Raw genomic sequence first — 27,903 nt, 5'->3', positions numbered from 1 at the left:
CGGACACAACTCAGCAACCGAACTGAACTAAACAACTGTTCTTCAATGAAGGTGAACAATTGTGTCTGCCTTAACGTTCTATTGCTATGTGACACATTACATTACCCCAATATTTAGTGGTTCAAAAAAATAAAAACACACTTTTATTATATCATAGTTTCTGTGAGTCAGGAATCCAGAAGAGGCTGAGCTGGGTCCCCTGGCTCAGGGTCTCACAGGCTGCAGTGATCTTGAGGCTCACCTGGAGGAGGATCACTTCCAGGCTCACTCACATGGGTGCTGTCAGGATTTGGTTCCTTGAAGGTTGTCAGACTGAGGGCCTTAGTTCCTTACTGACTGTTGACTAGAAGCTTCCCCTCATTATTTGCTTTGTAGGCCTCTGCGCTGGGCAGCTCACAGCATGGCAGCTGGTTTCTCTGAGAGTGAACAAACTAGAGACCAAGAGATGGGAAGTAAGATGGAAGCCAGAGTCTTTTCGTAACCTGATCTCAGAAATGACAGATTTCTGTCTCTCTTACTCAGCTATCATCATCTTACGAGTTAGAAGCAAGTCACTAAATCCAGCCCACACTGAAAGGGAGGAGATTACTTAAGGGCTTCAATGCCAGGAATTGGGGCTCATTGGAAGCCAATGTAGAAACTGCTTCACCCAATGTCACTGGACTTGGTAAAATAGAAACATTCAGGTCAGGCCTTAGGATGATCCCTCCCACTTTTGCTCCATAGACAGTAGCTCCCACTCAGTCCTGGATGATGCATAGGTATTCTTGTGGACCTATTCCTGAGGAGATGGGCTTCTGTTTCTGCTGGGTTAATTCCACTTTGTAATATTCCCCAATATTCTCTGCTTTATCCTAGTAGAGTAATTCTACAGAAAACATACATACATTTGGAGCAAACAAACACACGCACAAAAATGAGTTTTTTCTCAGTTTTTGGTAGACTGAGGAACATCCTTAAAGAACAAACCTCATGAAAGTAGTGAAAAACAAAAGATCTTTTAAATATCAGGCAAGAGATCAGAGTTCAAGTGTCACCTTCAACAGGAACTAATTGTATGATCTTGGATCCATTACTTAACTTTCTCTTACCTACCAAAAAAAGGGGGAGGGGGGAATGGTAATTCTAATCTAACTCCCTCCAAGGCCCTCATCCAGCTCGTTTCCAATTAGAACTCTTACAACCCCCCCTCCCCCAGCAGCCCAAGGCCAAAAGATGTCATTTGCCCTGTTTTCACACACTGCCAGGTCACCCTGGAACCCTGGTCAGCTAGTCACCTCTGTCAGTGCATTTAAATTCCCATAGTAGCCAAAGGATTTTTTCACTTACATGGATATAGTTTCAATTTTGTTTATGATGAAGCTGAAACACTGAGTGATTCAACACTTCATAGGGCCATGCAGTAACAGAGGCCAGGCAACTGTAACCCCAAGAATTGTGCTATGAAGTGTCAAGCTTCTTGTAAAATGACAACATAATTGCAAATGTGAATACAGTGCAATCTCATTATCAATGAATATTCTGAAATGGAAGTTGTTTTCTAAAGAAGCTCCTTCTATTTTCAAATTAATACATCATATACAATCAGCACCATCCCATTTGGCTCACGTGTGACTTTGAATAAGGTACTTAACTTTCTGAGGCTCAGTTTGCTCATGGTAAAATGTGGAAAAGAAAGAACTCTCCGACAATTTGTTGTGAATACTGAATCACATAGGCTATCTAAAATGCTCATCATAATACACAATTAAGACACTAAATATATAATTATATTTTATATTTTTATTATATTCATTCTCTTGACTGGCTCAGAAAAAAACATCATGTAGTATATTTAATGGAGAAGGCGATGGCACCCCACTCCAGTACTCTTGCCTGGAAAATCCCATGGTCAGAGGATCCTGGTAGGCTGCAGTCCATGGGGTCGCGAAGAGTCGGACACAACTGAGAGACCTCACTTTCACTTTTCACTTTCATGCATTGGAGAAGGAAATGGCAACCCACTCCAGTGTTCTTGCCTGGAGAATCCCAGGGATGGGGGAGCCTGGTGGGCTGCCGTCTATGGGGTCACACAGAGTCGGACACAACTGGAGCGACTTAGCAGCAGCAGCAGCAGTGTGTTTAAGGTGACAATATTAAAATTTGAGGGCATAATGAACAGGCTTTGAATAATCTCTCTTCTCAAATGATCATCTAACTGTCCTTTTTTCAAGAATCAAAGAATTAATCTAGAAACACTTGAGGTTAGTTCCCAGGAGCTTCTAGGGCTAAGGAGCCTGAGACTTCATTAAGTACAGGAGTTCTTCAGAACCTGAATTGTCCTCCATTAGTATAGGTTACCTTCATAACCTTTGTATTTCCAATTCTTTAAGTTCTTTCTTCATTCCTTTTGTTATCAAACTCCTAGGTGCATACTTTATGTTTTCTCAGGCAAGTTGATAATTTCACTTAGCACTTAGCAATTTTTTTCTCTTAATCTTTCTATGTAGTACCTTGGAAAAGTATCTCCAGGTCTTTCGTACTGTTTTTCTTTTATGGCAAAGAATCTTCTGATAATGAATAAATGAAAGGTGCTTATAGCAGTGACTGGCACAAAGTTTTCCATGAATGTTAGCGTTGCTGGGCAAACAATAGGTAGCTAATATTGAGAACTAACTCTATGCCAGGAACTGCTAGGCAATGACTTGTTGTTGTTGTTGGGGCCAGATTATTCAGGATCAATGCATTTACCAGGACATTTCTAAGCCACTTAATTGGTATTCAAAATGATTGTCTAGATTCTTTCTCTCTCACAAAAACAGATGCTGGCTGGTGCACAGGATGCTAAGATGGTCCTGTGGAGGGTGTACTTTGAAAAAGTTCTTGCGACCTCATCATTCCCAGCAGTCTCACACATAAAATCCTTGATAGCTGACAATTTAACACATCCAACCAGAAACAAATCATTATCCTTAAGCATCACTGTCAGGCTATCTACTAAGCAGATTCGTAAGGACTTCTGTTGTAATTACCTACAGAAGAGTTGCCAGCAGCTACTGCCCAGGAAAAAAATTCTAAACACACAAGTATTTTATATGATCTTCTATAATTCATCTATTATCTGTGCCAAGAATCACAGGTACTTTAGCAGCAACATTAGCAATCCAACTATATGTAATAACCTCTTTGGTACCCTGAATTTCCAACCATCCTCTTCGTGATTACTCTTAAGTCCTAAAATTTCACTGCTCATCTTTGGTTGCAACTGTATTTCTGATTCATCAAAACTTGGAAGTGAATATTAAGTAGCCCCACCTCCCTGCCTCTATGGGTAGCACTCCCCACAATTAAAAAAAAATAGAAAGAAAATCCCTGCCCTTGTATTACCAGTGTATGTAGAATCCTTCATATCCATCCATTCAGTTGCTCAGTTGTGTCTGACTCTTTGTGACCCCATGGACTTCAGCACACCAGGCTTCCTTGTCCATCACCAACTTCTGGAGACTACTCAAATGCATCTTCATTGTGTCAGTGATGCCACCCAACCATCTCATCCTCTGTAGTCCCCTTCTCCTCCTGCCCTCAATCTTTCCCAGCATCAGGGTCTTTCTTTTCAAATGAGTTGTTTCTTCACATCAGTTGGCCAAAGTATTGGAGTTTCAGCTTCAGCATGAGTCCTTCCAATGAATATTCAGGACTGATTTCCTTTAGGATGGACTGGTTGGATCTCCTTGCAGTCCAAAGGACTCACAAGAATCTTCTCCAACAACACAAATCAAAAGCATCAATTCTTCAGTGCTCAGTTTTCTTTATAGTCCAGTCCTGGCATGCTGTGGTTCATGGGGTTGCAAAGAGTCGGCACAACTGAGCGACTGAACTGATACCATTTTCCATAGTGGCTGCACGAATTTTCCAACACTGCCCAAGTATTCCCTTTTTTCCACATCCTTACCAGCACTTGTTATTATCTTTTTGACAATAGCCCTCCTAGGTGGGAGGTAATACCTCACTGTGGTTTTGATTTGCACTTCCCTGGTGATTAGTGATGTTGAGCACTTTTTCATGCACCTGGTGGCCATCTATATGTCTAAGCAAAGCTACTTTTGATTCCTCCTTCCATCCACCCCCGTCTCCCTCCCTCCCACCACCACCTGTGGAACTAGCTCCCCTCCATGGTCTTTGCCCCAGAGGACTGCACAGTTTGGACTTGGCCACTGCTTATGCGCCTCCCCCACGCCAGCTGGTTGAGTTACAGAGCAAGTGCCAAGGTCATTAGCACAAAAGAAGGTGTCAGAGAGTGCAAGCTTCCGAGCAAAAAGTAAAGAGCCTCTCATATCCTTTTCATCTTTCCATACCCTTTCTCATCTCTCCATATGTGCCACTGCTACTCCACCAGCGGACCCTCCAGTGTGGAGACCTACACACACTTTGGCAATTGGTGATAGATGTTGTTTTTGCGGTTGCTGGCCTTTCGTTTGCCAGGGAGACATTCTCGGTTTACTGTATAGCTTTTTAGCTTTTTTCTTTGTCACTATTCTTGAGAATTTTGTTTGATTTGTGCTAATTTAAATTGTCCTTCCCTTTACTCTTACTTTATTTTATATTATCTCTCCCTCTCAGTTTAAGCTTCTTTCTTTTAATTTCTTTTCAGAATATTTTTCTCTTAATCCTCTTTGTTAAAGTATTAGCACTTAAAGGAGCATTCTTAATTCCTTAATCTTGTACTTAAACTTCAAACCCATCTACTTCTATATATTTAACTTTTTTTCCATAGGTTTTAGTCTGTTATCCTCTTAATCTTTTATCTCTTTAACTTTGATGTGTTTAACATTTTACCCTTTTTATTTGTGTTACTGTATCTTTTACCTTAAATCTGATTTATTGTCTTGCTACTACTTTTCAATTCTTAATTCTAATTTTTTTATTTTATTCATAGCTTGCTATTTTTATTTTTAACTCTAATCTGCTTTTGTCTTTATTTTTTTTAATTCCTCTCACTTTCTTTCAATGACTCCATTCTATTTCCTTTATCTTAAAGCCTTATTTATCCCTCATGATTACTTTAAGTCTTAACTTTTTATCTGTATTGGGCTTTTATCTTCCTATCGAAATATTTAGTCTACTCTTTTCCTTTCAACTTTCTCTTAGCAAGTCTCAATGCTTTCATTTTACTGTTATCTTAGCCTTCTACCCTGCTTTTATTATTTTACACTGTTTTCTCTCTTTCTTCTACTTTTCATCTGTTTCATGACTTGGTTTAAAATCACCAGCAGCAACAGAAGAAAGTCCCACCTCCCTCAGGCAGAGACTGGAAAGCTTCTCCCCCAGGGAGTTCTCTCTGCAGCTGTCCCTATGATGTCCCCCATCTGTGAATCCCCCAGTCCCTTTAAAGAGACTTGAGAGCCCCTCATGTAACTCTCTCCAAGGCTAACATTCTCCGAAGGGTTGGGGTGGGGCAGTGGCCACAATGGGTTTACTAAAAGGCATTGCTTCATAACATCTCATGTTATACCATGTATGTGGCTTTTAAAATCCATGTCTGCATTTGGGGCTGACCCAAGCCTCAGCCTACATGAAGCATTTTGAAAGAAACAGACCTATGGACTCAAAACCACGGGATGTCTGAAGATGAGACTTTTTTTGAGGGTCTGTGAGTGGGGCACTTTCCTGAGCTCAGCACTAGGAATTAGAATAGTGACACGGTTCCTCCTCTCTCCCTTTTCCCTCAAGTTGTGTTGGCCACTAGCCATCTTTATGCCAAACGTGTGGCCAGCTCCAGACAAGTTCTCATCACTTCACCCTATGTTTCTCTCAGCTGCAATTCCCTAGCCCATTTATTTCATTCTGTTTTGTGGTGTTGGGTGTATTTTTAAGCATAATAAATCCTTTCAGAAACAAGGCCAGTTTGAGTTACTACCTGACCGACCTCAGGCAAGATAATTCACTGTTCTCTCCATACTTCCTCTTCCTCATCAGTGAGATGGAGCTGACAGAATCTACCCCCTGGGTGACTGTGACCAGGTGTTCAACAAATTGTCACTAAAATCAAGAGAGGGGCCCTGAGAAAGAACTGGAGCCATCTAACAAGTGGAATAAAAGAGCTATGTGAATGAGTTGCAAAAGGCTGTTCTTTGCAAAGTTGGCAGTAATGATATTTTCTGTCCCACCAGCTCTTCTGCGGTGTGAACTGGCTACTCCCCCATCACGAGGTGGAGTCTGTGTCCCCACCACCCTGAATCTGATCTGGCTGTGAAATTGCTCAGAATAAACTTCAGCAGAGGCTACTGGGCCCTTCTAGGCATAGTCCTTAATCTTCCTGACAGCTTCTGCTTCTCATCCTTAGGGGGCCAACCGACATTAAAAAGTACTATTACAGAGGAGAAATATCATGTGACATTCCTTGTATGCAGACTCTAAAAAGATATGATACAAATGAACTTATTTATAAAACAGAAACAGACTCATAGACTTAAAGAATAAATGTATTATTGCCAGGCCGGAGCGGGGCAGAATAGGGGGAACAGATAGTTAGGGAGTTTGGGATGTACATGTACACACTGCTATGTTTAAAATGGAAAAACAACAATGACCTACTGTACAGCACATGGAACTCTGCTCAATGCTATGACAGCCTGGACAGGAGGAGAGTTTAGGGGAGAATTGATACATGCATGTGTATGAATGAGTCCCTTTGCTGTCCACCTGAAACTGCCACAACACCATTAATCAGGTATGTGCGTGAGTGCTAAGTCATGTCTGACTCTGTGACCCCATGGACTGCAGCATGCCAGACTTCCCTGTCCTTCACAGTCTCCCAGAGTTTGCTCAAACTCATGTCCACTGAGTCAGTGATGCCACCCAACCATCTCATTCTCTATCACCCCCTTCTCCTCTTGCCCTCAATCTTTCCCAGCATCAGGGTCTTTTCCAGTGAGTTGGCTCTTCGCATCAGGTGGTCAAAGTACTGCAGCTTCAACCAGTCCTTCCAATGAATATTCAGGATTGATTTCCTTTAGAATTGACTGGTTTGATCTCCCTCCTGTCCAAGGGACTCTCAAGAGTCTTCTCCAGCACCACAATTCGAAAGCATCAATTTTTCAGCATTCAGCCTTCTTTATGGTTCAACACTCACATCCATACATGACTACTGGAAAAACCATAGCTTTGACTACATGGACTTTAGTCAACAAAGTGATGTCTCTGAGGCTCTCTAGGCTTGTCATAGCTTTTCTTCAGAGGAGTAAACATCTTTTAATTTTATGGCTGCAGTCACCATCCACACCGATTTTGGAGCCCAAGAGAATAAAATTTACCAGTGTTTCCATTTTTCCCCATCTGTTTGCCATGAAGTGATGGGACTGGATGCCATGATCTTAGTTTTTTGAATGTTGAGTTTTAAGTTGCAGAGAGTTTACTAAAGGGGCTGTTCAGTAAACAGGGTTCAATCACTGCTGCTGCTGCTAAGTCGCTTCAGTCATGTCCGACTCTGTGTGACCCCATAGATGGCAGTCCACAAGACTCCTCTGTCCCTGGGATTCTCCAGGCAAGAACACTGGAGTGGGTTGCCATTTCCTTCTCCAATGCGTGAAAGTGAAGATGCTCAGTCGTATCCGACTCTTAGCGACCCCATGGACTGTAGCCTACCAGGCTCCTCCGTCCATGGGATTTTCCAGGCAAAAGTACTAGAAGATGCCAAAAGACCAAGTGGCAGCAGTAAAGAAGGGTCAGGCTGCTTACTCCACAGCCTCTTCCCTGCCTCATCTGCCTCAGCTGTGTCCCTCAGCCTAAGGCCACAGTTCCTACAGAGGGAGCCTCTCTTCCAGGTCCCCAGTTCTCCTCAGGATCCTGTAATTCTGTCCCTTCCACTGGCCCAGTCAGGCCAAAGGATGAGAACAGCTTCTCCTTTTTGTTAGCTCCTGGATGCCTCACTGTCCCTTTTTGGTTCCCCTAACCTGACTTGCCCTTTGTCAACAGCCCCTTCAGTAAATTTTCTGCTGTTTCACCACCTTGGGGACACCATCTGTTACCAACCAGGCCATTGACTGATATATTTTCATGAAACACATTTCTAATTTTAATTCTGAAAACTGTGGTCAGAATGGTCATTGAGGGCTTCCAGAAGTACTGACCACTCTGTTACCAACTTTACCACAGCTCTAAACCAGCATCGAGTCCCAATTGCTATTGATTACGCTAAAGATGATTTTTAAAAAAGAGGTTTAACTCCATGTGCTAACACCAATTAGTTAGAAGAGGTTGCCTAGAGCACTATATTGAGAATTGCAGAGCTATATCTAGGCTCTGTAGGAATGAGTTCTGTGGTCAATTAGTAATGTCTGCAGTGAACACAGGACAGGAAGTGGCAACATATGAAACACACATATACCGTTTCAGGTCATGGCTTTAGTATCACTGCTGCATCACTATATGCCATTGGGGTCTTCCATAAATAACTTTTATAAACAAAAATTAATACATGAAAACCCACAGTAAGTAAATCCTGTACTTTGTACAATTCTATTTCCATGAGTCAGAGATATTTGTTTCTAGTCACTTCGAGAATTAAGGAACTGAGCTAAACTGAAGGCTATGACCTTGAACCCATCAATTTAGAGCTCTGGCTGCATCAAACTAAATCTCAAACTGAAAGAGCTTCAGATACTCATAAAGCTGCATTTCTTTGACCATGGAACTAAAATTTCTTTAGCAATGGAATGCTTCATTTAAATTAAATCTCACACAGAACCCTAGACAGATAAAAAGCAGAGTTGCTCTGAATAAAGAGAAAAGCTAAAGGCTCCCTTGACCTTGACCTTCACCTCAAAAAATTTTAACAGGTCTATGAGACCAGGAGGGCACAGCTCGAACACCAAGAGGAAACCTCTTAAGTCCCTTAGAACCCTATGCAACCGCAATAGTATAATATTTTGATGTATTAACCAATTCTTTCAATCTCTGTACTCCCAGTTACCCTGAGAGTCAACCCCATTAACGCATCCAGACACTGAGGCAGCCACTGCCTCAAGGAGTGTTCATCCCGTGGACCCGTAGAACCAAAGGGTCAGAAGCTTAGCTTTTGTTTTCAAAGAGCAAGGTCCAAGTCTGTCTAATTAACATTAGGCTACCCTACAGCAAAAATTGAGCCAGAAACATCAGCGACTTGGCAAAAGAAAACTTCCTTGGCTTGGGCCTTCTTCATCCATCTTTCAGCTGTGTCCTCTGGAACACATGACCTTGAAGGTAAGTGTAGCAGAGGAAGAAAGAGAAAGGAGAGCTCACATTCAGTTCTAAATTCCTCAGCCTGTATGTTATTCTGCTCAGGTTGCCATAACAAAATACCACAGACTGCGTGGCTCAAACAACAGAAACGGATTGCTCACAGTTTCTGGAGGCTAGGAGTCCAAAACCAAGGTGTCAGAAGGTTTGGTTTCTCCTGAGGCCTCTCTCTTAGGCTTGCCGACTGTCGCCTCCTATCCTCCTACGTCCTCACGTGGCCTTTCCTCTGCATACACATCCCTGGTCTCTTCCTTCTCTCATAAGGACACATAATGGATTAGGGCCCCACACTTTTGACCTAACCTTAATCATCTCTTTAAGGCCCTCTCTCCAAATATAGTCACACTGGGGGCTGGGCTTCAACACATGAATTTGGGAAGATTGGAGGTGGCGGAGGGGACACAATCCATCCATAATCGCCTGGAATCAAAAAATGCCACTTCCATTCACATTTTATTGACCAGAATAAGTCACATGGCCCACCTAATTTTAAGAAAGACCAGAAAGCTTCATCTTCACATGTGCCCACAAAGAAAAGGAGAACCAGAGGTAGATGAGCACTAGCAATCTCTGCCTCACAAAGGCAACACAAAAAGATTTAGACAAGTATGTGGTTGGGGCACAGTCTTCCCCAATCTTGGGTGAGTGATGGCAGAGGAGGAGGAAAGGGTGATGAAAAAGTAATGGGGGATTCAACAAAGGGCCCTCCCTTAGAGAGACCGTGTGGACAGAAGCCCAGGTGGCCTCCACAGGTATGCCCCAACTCCTGCTGCACTCAAGCAACAACCCCAGGACTAGAAAGACAAATGGGAGCCGAGTCTGTGTTCACAGACGGCCCAGACTCTATTCCAAGTGAGTAAGCACTCTACACCCCAGAGTTGAGAAGCCATGCTACTTATCATGCCCTCTGCATCTGGAGAGGGTCTTTCTATCAACAGTAGCGAGCACATTGCCCACCAACCATCCAGAGGGACTGCTGCCCATGTGCCCCAGACTTAGTATCTGACTGCTCCAGGGGACAACCCCCAACACACACACACACACAACTTGCAGTTCTCAAAGATTCAGACACCAAGGGCAGAGATGGTAACAGTTTGGTGGCAGATGGGAGAGAACCTTCATCCACCGTTCTCCTCACCTATGGGACTAAATGAAACAGCTCAAGATTTCCCTAACGGCCAGGGCAAAAGTGAATGAACTAAATACAGTAAGCTCAGTCGTGTCCGACTGCTTGTGACCCCATGGACTGTAGCTTACCAGGCTCCTCCCTCCATGGGATTCTCCAGGCAAGAGTACTGGAGTGGGGCGCCATCTCCTTCTCCAGGAATACAGTAAGCAGCATTCAACTAATGTGTGTCAGATACAGGAAAGCCATAGAGCCATCTACTGGTCACAAGTGAAAAGGGAAGTCACCTGAAAACAATCAACAGGGGAAAATAAAAATAATCAAATTCTACTCTAATAACTTCATTATAGAAATGTGATAGGATGTGTCATCTCATTCCCTCCAACGCAGGAAACTATAAGAGACATGGAAGTTAGATATGCCTTGAGTAAATGTATTTAGGGAATTATTATTATAATATACTAGCAGGTCATCCAGCGCACAGTTCTAAGGTGCTTTTCAATTCTCTCAATTCTACATGCTCAGGTTTTGTAAAAATAAGACGGGTTCCTTCTGTGAAACCTGAAACCCCCACAGTTAATTAAGGAATTTGTGATCCTGCGGCTTGGCTGACAAATGATACACTCAGCACCCTGCTATTAGGTGCTGTGCAATGCACGATCACAGTCACATGCTGGGAGACTGGCTCTCCTGAACCATCAGGACGGTTTTTAGCCCAAAAAAAAAAAAAAAAAGAGCTCAAAGATTCAGATTGGGGTGGGAGCAACAAAGGCCTCGGTCAAGTCGGCCCCACTTTAAAAGGCAATATCGGATTTAGAAATTAAGCTTTGTCAGCTAAAACACACCAAGCAACCTTGCTGCTTAAAAGCCGATGAGTTATGGTCAACCCAACTCCCCCACCCTCACGGGCTCAGGATGTGACTCTAAAGTAGTGTCTGCTTCCAAGTACAAAACCCAGAAAAGACTGCCCAGGCAGAGGCTGGGAAGAAACGCCTCAGGGTCATTTTCACAGCCTGTGGGCATAATTCCAAAGCTCAGCCCAGGATGTGATCCAGCCTACGGTGAAAGCTACATTTGAGCGCAGAACGGCTGACCTTCCGTTTAGGGTCAGAAATTGGCTAATCTGTTTCTCAGACCTGCTCCACAGAAACCGAGCAGATAGATCAAGTTTAACTAAAAGGATGCCAGACGCCATGCCTTCTCCAAACGGAAATCTTGGGAAGACGCGGACCACCACGCACCGAGCACACAGCGCCACCTACTGCACTACTGGTGCAACTCATCACAGCCCCCGTCACAGGGGGCCTTGAAGCGAAGGGCGGAAACAGTCGGGAAAACGTTCAGCAGTCCGTTCAGGGCAGAAAGAATCTAACCCAAACGTCAAACTGGGCAAATGTTATGTTTATTCGGGGATGGGAAAAATAGACATGTTCTATAACAGGGAGAAGGTTGGGCTGACTGGTTATAGGCTTGTCCATTTTCTTTCTGGCTGGCTTCAGGCTAACAGCGTTGAATTCTGACATGATTTTTTTTTTCTAATAGCTGTTGCAAGAGTTCACCAAGGAGGAAAATCAATCAAAAATAACCGTCAAGAGCAGCTGACATTGAAATCTGATGTGAAACAGTCAGTCAATCATATCTACCATCTCTGAAATTTAGAAAATAAAACTCAACAGAAGTCCTCAAATTTATAGAAGCTGGACTTGGATGTGATCAGAGCTGAGAGTTCTAAAAAGGGTTTGCTACCATCACCTTCCCACTAATTCCTGAAATGATGAGGACAGAGTGTACAGTGTCTTGAATGACAGGTAATAAGCTTGGGTTTTTTCCTGCTTCTTCAAAGTTGCCAGCTTGATCAAAAGATATGACAGTAGCCAAGCTAAAATTTTAGATTAATCTGGTGAAAGTATAGGATGAATTTGAGGGGAAAGAAATTGGAGATTAAAGAAACAGTTACTTTAAAATAAACAATGATAGTGATGGGTTACAATCATTGAATAAAATGGAAACATATAAGGCCTTAAAGATATAAATAAGTGAGTACAAGATGAGCCTGGAACATCCTGTATCAGAAAGTAAGGAATCAATGCAATCCCTATCAAGATTGCAATGGCATTTTTTTTTCCCTAGGAGAAAAAAAAAACTCCTAAATTTATATTTTAAATTTATATATATTTATATTTTAAATACTCCTAAATTTTTATTTACATATAAATTTATATTTAAATGGTTATTTAAATAGCCAGAGAAATCCTGAGAATGAAGAATAAACCAGGAGGAATCATACTTTCTGATTTCAAGTTACAGTATAAAGCTATTGTTGTTAAAATTGGCATAAAACAGTTTATGGTACAAGCATAAAAACAGACAAATAGACCAATAGAACAGAATCAAAAGCCCAGAAATAAACCCAAGCCAAATAAACCCAATAACCCAATATGATTATCTAATATTTGACAAGGGAGCCAAGAAAACGCAATGAAAAAAAAAAATAGTCTCTTCAATAAATAGTTAATAACTGGGATAATTAGATGTTCATATGTAAAAGGATAAAACTAGACCCATATCTTACACAACTCACAAACATTAAGTCAAGCATATTAAACACTTAAATATAAGACCTGAAACCCTGAAACTCCTAGAATAAAATACAGAAATAAAGCTCCTTGACGTGGGCCTTGACGACGAATTTTTTGGATATGACACCCAAAGCACAAGCAAGAAAATTGAAAATAAAATGGGACTCCATCAAATTAAGGTTCTGTACAGCTTTTGAAAACCATCAACAAAGGGAAAAACAACCTAAGCAATGGAAAAAAATTTTTCAAACCATATATCCTATAAGAGATTCATATTCAAAATATATTAAAAACTCATATAACTCAACAGCATAAAAGAACAAATAGCCCAATAAAAAAATTGGCAAAGGACCCGAATAGAAATTTATCCAAAGAAGATACACAAAGGGCCTAAAGAGATGCTTAACATCACTAGTCACTGTTGTTGTTGTTAAGTCCCTAACTCGTGTCAGATCACTAGTCATTAGGGAAATGAAAATTAGAACCACAATGAGATAACACTTCATGCCTGTTGGAATAACCATCATCAAAAAGGCAAGACAGGGACTTTCCTGGTGGTCCAGTGGTTAGCTCCGTGCTTCCACTGCAGGGCATGTGGATTCAATCCATGACCAGGGAACTAAGATCCCACGTGCCTAACTGCTCAGCCAAAAAATGGGGGGCAGTGGGGAAAGGTAAGATATAACAAGTGCTGACCTGGATGTGAAGAAAAAGGAATTCTAGTATATTGCTGGTAGGAATGTAAACTAATGTAGCCACTATGGAAAACAGTATAGGGTTTCCTCAAAAAAGTAAAAACAGAACTACCATAAGACCCAGCAGTCCACTCATGGGGATATATCCAAAGAAAGTAAAACAGTTATTCAAAAAGATATCTGCACCCCCATGCTCATAGCAGCATTATTTACAATTAGCCAAGACATGAACACTTGTCCATCAATGCTTGTATATTTCAATGAAATATTATTCAGCCATTTAAAAAAAAAAAGGGAAGTCCTACCATTTGCAACAATATGCACAGACCTTGAAAGCACTATGTTAAGTCAGAGAGAAGAAGACAAATACTATATAATTTCACCTATATGCAGAATCTTTTAAGAAAGCACACACACACACACACACACACACACAGAAAAAGAGATCAGACTTGTGGCTGTGAGAGGCAGAGGGTGAAGGGCGAGGGAACTGGAGGAAGATGGTCAAAAGGCGAAAACTACCAGATACAGGCATGCCTCATTTTATTCCCCTTCACTTTATTGCACTTCACAGATATTTTTTTACAAATTGAAGATTTGCGTCAACCCTGCAGTCAAACAAGCCTGTCATCATTACTACAACAGCATTTGCTCATGTTATGTCTCAGTGTCACACTTTGATGCTTCTCACAGTATTTCAAACTTTTTCATTATTATTTGTTATAGTGATCTGTGATGTGACTATCCTGTTTTCAGGCACCATGATTCTAACCCACATAAGATAACAAACTTAACTGATAAATGTGCATGCTGGTTGGGGGTAAAATAATACTATCAAATATCATTGATATTGCATGCTAAAGAGAAATTGTTTCTGAAGAGTCAATCAATGCAACAAACTTTATTATTGTCATATTTTAAGAAACTGCCACAGACAACCCAATGTCCAGCAATGACCACCCTAACCAGTCAGCAGCCATCAGCATCCAGGCAGGACCTTCCATTAGCAAAAAAAATTACAGTTCACCGAAGGCTCAGATGATGGTTAACATTTTTCAGCAATGAAGTGTTTTTTAACTAAGATATATACATTGTGTTTTTAGATGCAACACTATTGCACACTTAACAGACTACAGTATAGTGTAAATAAAGCTTTTATATGAACAGGGAAACCAAAAACTTCATACGACTTGCTTTAGTTTATCATGGTGGTCTGGAACTCAATGTGCAATATCTCTGAGGTTTGCCTGTATAAGATAAAGAGGTACTGGGGCAGTACAGCATTGATGCCTATAGCGAACATCGCAGGATGACAGGGGGTTGGCCAAAAAGTTAGTTCGGGTTTTCCTGTAACGTCTTATGGAAAAATTCGAATGAACTTTTTGGTCAATCCAATATATAGGAAAGTTGTTAAGAGTTCTCATCACAAGGAGAAAAAAATTTTTTCCTTTTTCTTTTTTTTTTCTTTCTCTTTGTTACGTCTCTATGAGAAGATGGATGTTAGATGAAGCAGTTGTGGTGACTATTTCACAGTATAAAAATCACATCATCATGCTACATACCTTAAATGAATGCAGTGATGTGTCAATTATTTCTCAATAAAACTGGGTGGGGGAAATAAACAGATTTGACCTTTAAAAAGAGTAAGACAGCGCTTAAAGTTTAATGAAGACATGTCAAAAGAACTCAGAAGTCAGCTTGAAGGAAGTCCCATGACCCAAACTTGGAAAATGTGAACTTTAAAGTAATAATGGGGTTCACAGTCCATTGAATAAAATGAAAATCCATGAAACCTCAAGGATGAAAGAAGAGAGGGAAAGAAAAATGGAAAGCTCCTTCTTACAGTACAACGTCAATTAGTAAATGCAGCTAGAATAATGGAAATAGAAAATCACCATTTGGCAACCATCATGGAGGGTATCAGGCTTCCCAGGTGGCGCAGTGGTAAAGAAACCAACTGCCAAGGCAGGAGATGCAGGTTCAATCCCAGGGTTGGGAAGATGCCCTGGAGGAGGGCATGGCAACCCACTCCACTGTTCTTGCCTAGAGAATCCCACAGACAGAGAAGCCTGGTGGGTTACAGTCCATGGGGTCACAAAGAGACAGACACAACTAAGGCGACTTAGCACATACACACACATGGTGGTTATTTAGGAAAGTGCTGTTTGGGGGAGAAAGATCCACTGTACTATTTAGAGGTGTTGAGGCATCATATTCACTGCTTACTCAAGTAGTTCAGAAAAAAAGAAGAAAAATCATGACTGTATACAATAACAAGGGTTTTTTTCAGTTACAATGAGTTATGTGTAAAGCATCTGGTACATGGTAGATCCTTACTTCAAGTTAGTTGTCTCGCCTCAAGAAATTAAGAGGAAATACTAAGGCTGTTCTACACACTGTCTGAAATAAAAGACTGATATCACATAAACTCTCTTTAACATACAAAAGAAAGGCCCCCAGGAAGACGGCAGTGATAATAACTGGTATTTAGCAACATGCAGCATAATGATAGCTCTTCTTGGATTACAAAGCACTTTTGAGTTCATTATCTTATTTTATCCTCAGAGTACCCTGGAGAGATGGGCAATTATCCTTATTGTTGCTATTTTTTATATTATTATTACAGTTTTTAGTATGAAGAAATGGCAGTTCAGAGGCCTCAGAGTGGGGCTAAATAAAAAATATTTTCAATGATGGCTTCCCTTTTCAAGGAGAGAAGCAAGATTGTACTCATAACTTGTACACACACATACATAGCCACAAGCCTAACATTCCCTAGACTCTGCACCTCTCAGGACCCAAAGGAAAAGGTTATAATTGTGCACTCAGTAGAGAGCTGGTCCAGCCCAAACTTATGTTCCTGAGAACGGGGTCAGTGACCCTCCCTACCCAGCTGCATGTCTCTCTGGTTTCCCCCATTCCCTCCCTCCACAGGCACCCTTCTCCAACACAGCACACTTGCTTTAGTTCTGGGACTGAGGTTGGAAGAATGCATCAACAGAGACTAGAAGGGACACAAACAGAGGAATCAAGAAAACTAAGCCACAGACTATATAAATAATCACTTATATGTGGAACTCATAGAAACAGAGAGTAGAATGGTGGTTAATGGGCACTGGTGGGTGGAGAAAAGATGACATTGTCAAAGGGTAAAAACTTCCAATTAGAAGATGAATAAGTTCTGGAGATCTAATGTATGGCATAATAACCATAGTCAATAACACACTATTACATAATTGAAAGTTGCTAACAGAGTAGATCTTAAATGTTCTCACCACAAAAAAAAAAAAAAAAAGACGTGATAACTATGTGATGCAATAGGTTAGCTAACACTCTGATGGTGATCATTTTGCAATGTATGCGTGTGTTAAATCAACAGTTTGTACCACATTATATGTCAATTATATCTCAATAAAGCAGGAAATAGATGTCAATGTTACAAAAGACAAAAAAAGGCTGTGGAAATGTTCCAGATTAATGAAAGCTAAAGAGAGATGACAACTAATTGTATACCTGACACTAGGCTAGATTCTATATGAGAAGGTAGGAAGTGCTATAAAAGACAGCTGGTGAAATTGGAATATGGACATGGCTTAGATAAAATACTGTATCACTATAAATTTGTAAGGTTAATTGTATTGTGGTTACATAAGAGACTATTCCTATTGTAGTACACCAAGTATTACATAGCTCAGTATTTAGTACATTGTGTTAATAGTATTTAGGGTAAAAAGCCATGATGCATGTAATTAACCTTTAAATTACTCAGAAAAAATATATATCAATGAATATATACTATGTATAAATATATGTATACACATATATAAATTTGTGTATATGTATATAAATATGTATGTATAAAGATTTCATATATTTAGAGAGCAAAGAAGAAAGATAAAGACCATGAATGATACAGCAAACAGGAGTAAAATGTTCCAACAGGTGAACTGGAGTAAAGGGTATATAGGTGCTATTTGCATTATTTTATGTTTGCAACCTTTTGTAAGTTTGAAATTATTTTCCAAAAAAATTGGAGGAAAGAAAAGGAGAGATATGGTAGTCCTGGCCCTCAGGGCAAGGTTTAAGAAAGTCTAATGTAAAAAAAATAAAAAATAAATAAAATAAAAAAATAATAAAAAAAATTAAAAAAAAAAAAAAGAAAGTCTAATGATCAAGATTCTTCCCAGGTGGTGCAGTGGTAAAGAATCCGCCAGCCAATGCAGGAGACGTAGGAGACACAGGTTCAATCCCTGGGTCAGGAAGATCCCCTGGAGGAGGGCATGGCAACCCACTCCAGTATTCTTGCCTGGAAAATTCTATGGACAGAGGAGACTGGCAGGCTACAGTCCATGGGGTCACAGAGTCCAGAACCACTGAGAGACTGAGCTCACAGCACACAAACAAACGAGCAAGAATTCAGGTATATCTTTGGCCCTCATCAGACCCTTTACCCTAAAGTCTAACCTAACTTTTAAACCTAAAAGTTTAGCGCCCTAAACTTTTTAACAATAACATTAATTTACATTAAAATGACTAGCCCCTCAATAGCATTCTTGAGCTTACCAGACGCCATTTTACAAGCCTAATGTATATTAACTCATGCAATAATGGTTCACATACTATTATCCCATTTGATGTCATAAGCCCAACTTTATAAATAAGAAAAGACTATAAACAAGTTATCCCACAACGCTCCGTGAAGGGAGGTCACCTTGGGTAAGTGGTGAAGTCAGTACTCACACATGCCTCTTTCTGATTATATTCCTTTTTCCAACCCTTATGCTTCCCAAACCTGCGAGAGCACCCAACTTACTCAAGAAGTCCAGATTCCCTAGTCCTCCCTCAGATTCACGAGTCAGAACCACCAGAAAGGGGAACCAGAGGCCTGTTTCCGGTTTTGCTTGGTTGCCTGTCACCCTCTTCTGCTCCCATTAGGCTCCCCCATTGTCCCTGCTCCTAGCCATCCAGTGTCCTCCCAGACACACCCTCCCATCTGGCCTCTGGCCTCCTCTATGGAAACATAGGCATCCCGAGTCCCTGGATGCCCGGAGGGCGCTAACCCAAGGACATCTATGGCCAGCTGACTCCAGCCCGAGGGGTAAAAGGCCCCTTAGGCCAGTCCAACCTTTTATTTCACTCCCATATGATGGGCGTATGGTAGGCCCAGAGGATTCTGTGCTGATAGGCCAATTATCATACCCCCTTAATGGTAAAATGAGCTGTTTAGCTGAAACAGCTGAATGAGCTGAAAAGTTGTTTTGTAGGACCCCTTGTCAGTAAACAGGCTCTCTTTGAACCCTCGGATGATACTATCAGAAGCACAGGAAAGGCCAATGAATATCTGGTGAGATCAATTCCAAAAAGGATAAATCACTGTTCCATACAGGGTGATAAAGGCCTGGGGGCATCAACTTGGCAACAAATGTCTGGCTGGACTTCTTAAAAGTGGTACCATACCAAGGGCTCATCTTTTGTCTCTGCCATTAACATACCGGGTATTCAGAAGTGACAAGAACTGGACCAGCTCTGGTAGGAGGGATCCCATGCAGAGCCTCCATCTCTACACTCTAGCTCCTTCATCCATGTGAACACTGGGGCGACTGAGCAGAGGCTGACAGACATCTACCAGATGAGTCAACCAGGAGTATCCTCTGCTGAGTACTGATGGTCAATACAAAGATGTGCCCACTCCCATAATTCAGTCACAGGCTTCTTCCCCAGACTCCTGCTCCACACACCTAACCAAATCATTCACCATTGCCCAAAAGTCCACAGAAACAACCTCAGGCCACCTCTCCTTTCAAGCAAAACAGACAAACAAGGGTCCCACTCACAGCTCTGCCCACTGGGAGTGTCTGCCTCACCACAGCCCCAAGGCAACTCTTGAATGGGGCAGTAGTGTGACAGTCCATTTCAATCCCTGCCAATAGACCCAAGCTCTTCTCCCAGTGCTGCAGGGAACCCCCACCCCACCCCATGAAACCATGATGAGAGGTGGGCAAGACAGAGGTGCAGCAGAGGAGATGACACAGGGATGGCGCCACCCGTTCATATAATACAGATTTCCAGGCTTCAGCCCAAAGCGATCTAGACAGAATCCCCAGGCAAAGTCTTTTAAAAAAGAAGGGGAAAAAAGCCACACACAGCTGATTGCAATGTACCACCAGGTTTGGGAACCACAGATACACAGTTACTTAGCATTAAAGCTCAACATAGCACACAGTAAGGCTTCATCGCATAAAGTAGATAGGTCTTTGCCCTCCAGAAGCCTAAAGTCTGGTTGGAGAAATCAGTGGATATAAACTTCCTTAGTGAAGGGGTACAAACGATCGCTTAAATGGATTGATAATTAGACTAGAGTGGTTACTTGCAATCAGAAATGGCCTGGTGAAATGAGGCAATCAGAAATGGCCAGTACCAATATTCTCCCCTGTAAAGAATAAGTAATTTAGACATGTAGACTTCTCAATCAGACCAAGCAGTTGGGAGCAAGGAGAAATTGGGAGAGGAAAATAGAAAAAGAGGAAGACTGGTGCCTTTAGGTTATCTTACACAGGAAGGAGCTGCTCCAGACTTTAATCCCAAGTGTTATCAATTATAACACTTGATATATTATTGGTATATGTCTTGGATAGTCCAGGACAAGCCTGAGAGGAAGCTCCAGGTAAGTGTGAGCTAGCACATGTGGGCAGGTGGTGTGGATTGCCAGCCATAACTCACCAAGGCCTCTTGTGGCTTTACAGTTTCACCCCATATGTTATTGAAGACCAACATCCCAGACTGTACAAGACTCCTAAATTCAAAAACTCTGCCTGTCACACCAGATGTAGCTGAATTCCCAATTTCAGAAATGTGTTCATCCTACCTACAGCCCCATATTCCCAATGCTGTTCATTTCCTCAAATAAATAAACAATACATACATGTATACATACACACATATATATGGTGTTTATGTGGGTTTTACATTTGTCAAAATACATTGTGGGGGATTTTTGGGAGGTGGCCATTTCTTGTTTTTTTATTAATTGGAGATAACTGCTTTACAGTGTTGTGTTGGTTTCTGCCCTGAGTGCGTGTATGCTTACTGTGTTCAGTTCTTCGACCCCATGAACTGTAGCCCACCATGGACAGAGATTAGTCTGGCAAGAATACTGGAGCAGGTTACCATTTCCTTCTCCAGGGAATATTCCCAGACCAGGGATCGAACCCCTGTCTTCTTCGACTCTGGCATTAGCAGGAGGATTCTTTACCGCTGAAGCCACCTGGGAAGCCCCGGGTTTCTACCTTACAATAATGCAACTATACATATCCTCCGTCCATGGGATTTTCCAGGCAAGAGTACTGGAGTGGGGTGCCACTGCCTTCTCCGATATACACACATACATACACACATACATATATAAGTATATTTATGTATATATCCCCTCCCTCTCGAGCCTCCCCCTACTCCCTCCCCTACCCCACCCCTCTAAGTCGTCACAGAGCACCAGGCTGAGATCCCTGTATTATACAGCCGATTCCCTCTAGCTATCTATTTCACACTTGGGAGTGTATATATGTCAGTCCTACTTTCTCAGTTCGTGGGTTTTCCCCAAGGAAAAGGCAGACTGATAGGACAATGAAGAAAAAAGAGGCTCGCCCTCTTGTGGCTCTGCCCTGACCTTGTTGCTTCCTAGTCACGTGCGCCGGGCAAGTTAACTTCTCTAATTTAAGCCTCGGTCCTTCATATAACACAAGTAAAATGCCCTCCCTTATGGCAATCACGAAGATTAGGAAATTGGACGCAAAGCCCCTAGCCAGGTGTCTGTCTCAGCATACTCAAATTACACCAATTAATAGTATTTTAGTTATGATTGTAGTTATGATTGTGGCTGAGCCGACTCACCTCGCAGGAACAGTTAAGGAAAAGGAGCGCGGCGCCGTCCCCGCCGTCCCCGCGGCACCTGTGCAGGGCGGGGCGGTGGGCAAAGTGGTTGGACAGACGAGCAGACACTCCCAGCGACGCGGAGTTTTGGCTCCTCGACCCAGCGCTCACCTGGCCGCCAGCTAATCAGAAGCAGGTGGTGAACGCAAGCTGCTTGCAGTTACTTCAAACCTCGCGTTTCTAGGCCGCGTGCAGGCGCTCCAGGCGCTCCAGGTCTCCGGTGGGCGGCGCCCACAACCGGGCTCTAGGACCTCCCCAGGTGCTCTCTCCCCTTCCCTGCTCCCTCTCCAGGGGCCGGCGCTTCACTGGCTTTGTCTTAGCGCCCACTGAGAGGTACTGGGAAGCTGAAAGGACTCTAGTTGGCAGGTCCTGGCAGAAATCCTTCGTGTCAAAGGGCATCCTGGAGGAGATGCATTTCCCCTTTCTAGTTCGGAGGATGCTTCGCGAGTGCACAGAAGCACCCTTCCTGAGAGCGCAGGATCCATTAGGCTCCCCCAGGGGCAAATGCGTCTTACTCACCTGAAGACCCAGCAGTCGGCCAGAGAATGAGTGAACAAGTAGATGAATGTTGACAATGGAGAAGATAGGATGTGTCCACCTTTTTTTTCTTGTAGTAAAAAGAGGTTTTTAACCCCAGAATATGTCTCATTGGAGAATCAACACCTCCACCCCCATTCTCAGCTCAAGTGGTTCCTATAGGGCTGACCCAATCCTCTCCCCCAAGAGTGGGCATGGTGATTGGTTCAATAAAAATCACAAACTCAGCTTGGATCCTCAAATCCAAGATTTTTGCCATTTTAACAGAGGGTGTGTGGGCGCTACAGACCAAGTAAGCCTGCCCCTGCCCCACTTCGTCAGCCTATGAGGTGGTGTACCTGAGGAAGAAACCAACACAAAGAAACGCAGAGCAGAAACAGGAGAGGAAAAAAAATGAGCCTCTGGATCCAGCCATGCCTGATCTCCTTCCCAGACTTCTAAGTACATAAGCCAATAAATTGCTGTTTTGCTACTTGGAAAAATAAGAGAACTTGGACTAATACATTTCTCTTTTTTCTTTTACTCCTGAAAAGAAATACGACAGTACTGAACTAAGAGCAGCTTTTCAGAGTAACCCTAAGACACTGTGGGAACAGACTGAGATTCAAATTCCAGGTCTGTCTCGCATTTGCCATGTGGTCTTGAAAATCTTTCTGTATTTTCTATAAACTATGAACACAGAGTTCCTAGTCACAAATAACAGCCCTTTCCTAGATTTATAAATTGGATTCTAGGAGAGTTTCATTTTAACCACAACCATTCCAATTACTATGCTGTTTGTACAGTTATTGATGTTTAAGTACCTGCAGTATTGTATTTGCACATAAACCATAAGAAGGCATTCCTCATTTAGAAGACAACCAATCAGTAGTCAGATATACGGTGGCTTCATAGGATGTAAGAATACATTTACAAGAGGACTCACCAATTTGGAGGAAGTAAGCAATGAAACCAGTTTTGCTGGAGTGAAAAGGCCTCCATTTGCTGAGATAAGGAAGAAATAGGGTGGAGAGAGTTTTTTGCCACAGGCTTGTTAAATTTCAGGGGATGGTCCCCAGTCAACAACAGGGCATCTATTCCATGAGGAAGAGCCCTGACTGACCACTGAGACAGTAAACATGTGGGGGTAGAGGTCAGCACTGTCCCCTTCTCCACATCCTCCCATTCCCCCCATACAGCAATTAAGTGACCTCTGCCCTTTTAGTGGTGGTGCTAGTGGTAAAGAACCCACTTGCCAATGCAGGAGGCATAAGAGACATGAGTTCAATCCCTGGGTCAGGAAGATTCCCTGGAGGAGGGCAACCCATTCCAGTATTCTTGTCTGGAGAATCCCATAGACAGAGGAGCCTGGCAGGCTACAGTCCATAAGGTCACAAAGAGACATGACTGAAGTGACTTAGCATGCATGAATCAATATAGTTGGAAGATGGAAGAGAAGCTTAACCTTTTGGCAATGGCAGGCTTCTCCGTCTGTAGACACAAGACTTGCACAGGCTTGCAGGCACTCACCTGCATGCTGCTGCTGCTAAGTTGCTTCAGTTGTGTCCGACTCTGTGTGACCCCATAGACGGCAGCCCACCAGGTTCCCCCGTCCCTGGGATTCTCCAGGCAAGAACACTGGAGTGGGTTGCCATTTCCTTCTCCAATACTCACCTGCATTGGTGGGACAAATGCTGAGATCAGCGGGGCCAATATTCTTGCAATTTCTGCAGTCCCTTGAAAACCAGCAGTTCTTGTCCTTTATGCTTGTTTCCTCAGCTGCCCCTGGAGTTCTGCATGTACCAACTTCCCAGTTTTCCAGGAGCTGATAAACGTTTTCAGTAAAGAGCCAGCTAGTAAATACTTTAGCCTTTGAGGCCCACATGCAGTCCCTGTCACAACTGCTCCCCTCTGCCACGATAGTGCAAAAGCAGCCCGAGATAACAGGGACATGGAGGAAGATGGCTGTGCTCTAATAAAACTTTACTTATAAATATGGGCAGTGGGCTGAGTCTGGCTTACAGGTCATAGTTGGAAAACCTCTGCAATTTTTAATTCCTTTCTGCCTGCACTATTTATATAGTGGTTTCTGTTTGACCGACTGATACAGTCTCCTAAATCTTCCTGAATCTTTCCCCTCCTCTCCTCCCTTGGTGCCTTCATTCAAGCCCTCACCATTCCTTGTTGAAGCTAGTTGGTCCTGGCCTTGGTCAGTCTGTCTGGAGTCTTTTCCTCAATCCATAGCTCACCCAGGCTGCTCCTACAGCCCCCTGTCATTCACATGTAAACTCCCTCAATAGCTCCGCAATTCTTTTAGTTTATGTTGTGTCAGCTGTCTCAACACGAAGCAGATGACAGGGTCAAGTCAGGATAATTCACAGTGAGCTTATGTACAAAGGTGAGCCACGCTGGAGGAACTGCAGGCACCGTGCAGTCCCTCGGGATTCGTAGCCAGGAAGCTGTTTCCACCCTTGTGCCTGCCAGGATGGGTATAGAGAGGGGGCATCAAGCCCAAAAGGAAAGCGGAGCTTCTCCAGCCATCCGCTGAAACCAGATTTGTGGGCTTTGTTTTCATTTTGTTTGATTTTTTTTAAATCTAATTCTTCTCAGACTAGTTCTTCTGTAAAATACAATAAAAGATTATTAGAAAAAAATAAAATTTGAACACACACATAAAATACAAGCCCCAATTTTTTATTATTAGATTCAACAGGTAACAGATATAAAATATCTCTTTCAAATTGCTATAAAAGTTTATAAACTCTCTCAATTTCTGTTCTTATCATAGGGCCAAGATAGGCCCGCCAGGAGAGAGCCAGAGGATTGAGCGCCCCAGCCTTACTCCTTACTCACCTCTCACTCCCACCACCTACTAAGCCCCACTGGTCAAACCCAACCAGAAACCAGACAGCAGCAAAGATCATTCACACTGCCTGCTGGGCAGCCTCCCAGGGCAGAGAGCGGAATGCAGAATGCAAATGGCGGGCCAAGGAACAAAAACCAACATCAGAGAGCCCAACCCAAGGTACCCCAGAATCCCATTTTCCACCCTGTCTTCTTCCTGCCGTCCAATATTCTTCCTACCCGAACCAAATTACCCATATTCCCACAGCCCCACACCCACAGCCCTGTACTGTTCCTCATGCCTGGAAGTTTCTACTCCTCTGCTCCTGGCCAAGTCTTCCTCATGCCTCAGGACCTTAGAGGTGATCATGGTCTGGGGTACTCAGAACATTTGTCCATCAGGCTCCTTCTTTAAGTAGCAAACCCCACTTTCCTACATATGAAGTAGGCACATGGCCAAAATTTAGTTGGTTCGTTCAGTTAACAAATGTTTACTGAGAATTTAGTATGTGCTGTTCTGGGTCATAGTGTTCTAGGTACTGCTAATACAGCACTGAACAAAAGAGTACTCATTCAGATAGGGGAAACACTTGTTTACTGACTGCTAATCATAATTACGGGCTTCCCCAATGGCTCAGTGGGTAAAGAATCTGCCTGCAATGCAGGAGCCACAGGATCAATCCCTAGGTGAGAAGATCCCCTGGAGGGGGAAATGGCAACCCACCTCAGTATTCTTGCCTGAAAAATCCTATGGACAGAAGAGCTTGGCAGGCTATAGTCCAAAGGGTTGCAAAGAGTTGGACACGACCGAGCGACTAAGCACACAATTATAATCCACCCCCAGAACCAGGCTATTGTCATGTGGAAAGCCCTGTTCTTTGTTCCACTAGGGAGGCCAAGCCAGGAGGACATGCATGTAGCCCTCCTCCCTGGCCACAGTGAGAAAGCATATCCGTCACAGAGAGTGACTGGGAGGGGAAGAGAATTGAGACGAAAAGAGAGCACCTTGATTACCTTGTTATGCCTAGATCTAGTCAAGCCTGAAGTCTACACATGAGTTTCCCAGTTACATGAGCCAGTAAGTTCCCCCTTTTTCTTTTAGGCTTATTTGGCTTTGATTTGTGTCACTTGGAACCAAATGAGACATGGTTAATACAAGAACTCAACTCAAATGTTACCTTCTTCTTGGTATTTTCCCAGAATGCCTGGTGTAAGACGGCACAGTTTGAATGCTATGACCACATACAGATGGGACCTCTAGTTTGACACTTCATGGAAAGAATCAAACAGAGATCCCAGAGGATAAGGACTTGGATTTCTGAATACCCAGGGGCCTTGAGTATATTAGATGCCCCCCAAATAATTGTGGAAGTAGCTAATAATGAATTCTTGCAGTCAGTGAAGCCCTATAGCCAATAGTATATATCATATGTATTTGTATATCCTGGAGAGATGAATTGACTGATATTAAGAGACTGAAAACAGGTTCTTCTGTGATCCGAACCTACCAGGGGCCCAAAGGGTTTCCCTGGGTCACACAGCCAATGGGAGGCAGATTTGGGACTCAAATCCAGTCTTGGATCCAAAACATGTATTCTTACCCATCACCCTGCATGGGCTAATCTATAATGCTGACAATTTCCCAACTCTGAAAGTCTGTCAAAATGAGGCACAGAGTTGTGGTGGTAACAAGTGACAGAATCCATCTTTCTTGCTAGAATAAGGATGTTGGAGAGTTGTCATGACCCCATTTCTCCCAGACAGGGAGGAATTTCTAGTCTGAGGGGAGGCTGTATTTCTGAGTGCTTCATTCAACTACTAGAGTCAATGTCAACAATAATAGCTACAGTCTATGTACCAAACTGCTAAAAGCTATACCTCAATTCATTTAATGCTGGCATTAGCTCTGTGAAGTAGGGATCATTAACCCACTCTACAGGGGACAAGGTGGTGATTAAAACATGTGAGAGGGATGCTATCAGCAGTCAGTGGGAAAGCCAAGACCCAAATCCTGGTCTATGGCTCCAAATCCTGTGTTCTGTCCATCTGTGCCTCAAGAGATCTGAACCCAGTTTGTGACAGAACAGCACCAGGGTTCCTGCCTGTCTGCACTTCTGTGGTCCTGGGTGTGGCCCCAAATGGTACCTGAGGGATGCAATTACAATAGTTTTACTACATGCAAACATGGAAAATTTTAACTTCATTTAGAGTTGTTCATAGCATGCACTCCTCCAGGAAAGTTATTTTTCAAAAATCAATATTGGGGGAGAAAACTGTTCCATGTGTCACCATCCATCCTTCTCAGCTGTGTCTTGTGATCTTTCTACCTGCTTCTTGCAAAGTATTGACCTTGACTTTCTCCAGCATAAAGACAAGCAATCTCCTTAACTACTTAGCAGTGAACCAAACCAAAGAGACCTGGTTTTCACTCATCTTTTCAGAAAGCCTTATCTCGTCCAAACCATTGCTCTTGATCCTTCCCTCCCTGAAATGATCACAATGAGCTTATCTGAAATGAAAGCTTCATCTGTGGCCTTAGGGCATAAAGGGGGACTTTGCTTTAAAATCAGACTAAAGTTATCCTGTGCATGCAAACAATCAGAGGACCCACTCTTAAATGTTACATTACAAAGCCACCTTCCTCAAAAGAACAATATTCCTTATCTTTGATAATTCTACCTTCAGGATTGTTGGATAATTATACATTTACATATATTTGCTACATTAATTAATTTGCAGTTTTCTCAGCCAGGATAAATGATCTGTACACCTTGAGTAACTTACTCACCAATCTCCTTCTCCTCCCAACCAACCCCTGAGCCTTCAACACATATTAAGTGTAAAACACAGGTCACAAAGCAGTACTTACAGTATGATCCTACTTGTTTTCAGGAACTTTAACAGCAATCATTAGAACATTAGAGAAAAAGACACCAAGATGCTATTAGTTGTTACAACTGGG

The 27,903-nt window shown here is 42.6% G+C and overlaps 1 long non-coding RNA gene across 1 annotated transcript; it reads right to left on the bottom strand.

Moving 5' to 3' along the window:
* Positions 1–112: 112 nt before the first annotated feature.
* Positions 113–23,424, bottom strand: LOC123328033. Its single transcript, XR_006542754.2, has 3 exons — positions 21,543–23,424; positions 10,513–10,668; positions 113–431 (listed from the first exon to the last, which is right to left on the bottom strand). It is a non-coding gene; the product is annotated as an uncharacterized LOC123328033 (long non-coding RNA).
* Between the last annotated feature and the right edge of the window lie 4,479 nt (positions 23,425–27,903).

This window comes from Bubalus bubalis, chromosome 11 (genome assembly GCF_019923935.1).
Source record: "Bubalus bubalis isolate 160015118507 breed Murrah chromosome 11, NDDB_SH_1, whole genome shotgun sequence".
Classification (NCBI taxonomy): domain Eukaryota; kingdom Metazoa; phylum Chordata; class Mammalia; order Artiodactyla; family Bovidae; genus Bubalus; species Bubalus bubalis.
This window is presented reverse-complemented; position numbering and strand designations above follow the sequence as displayed.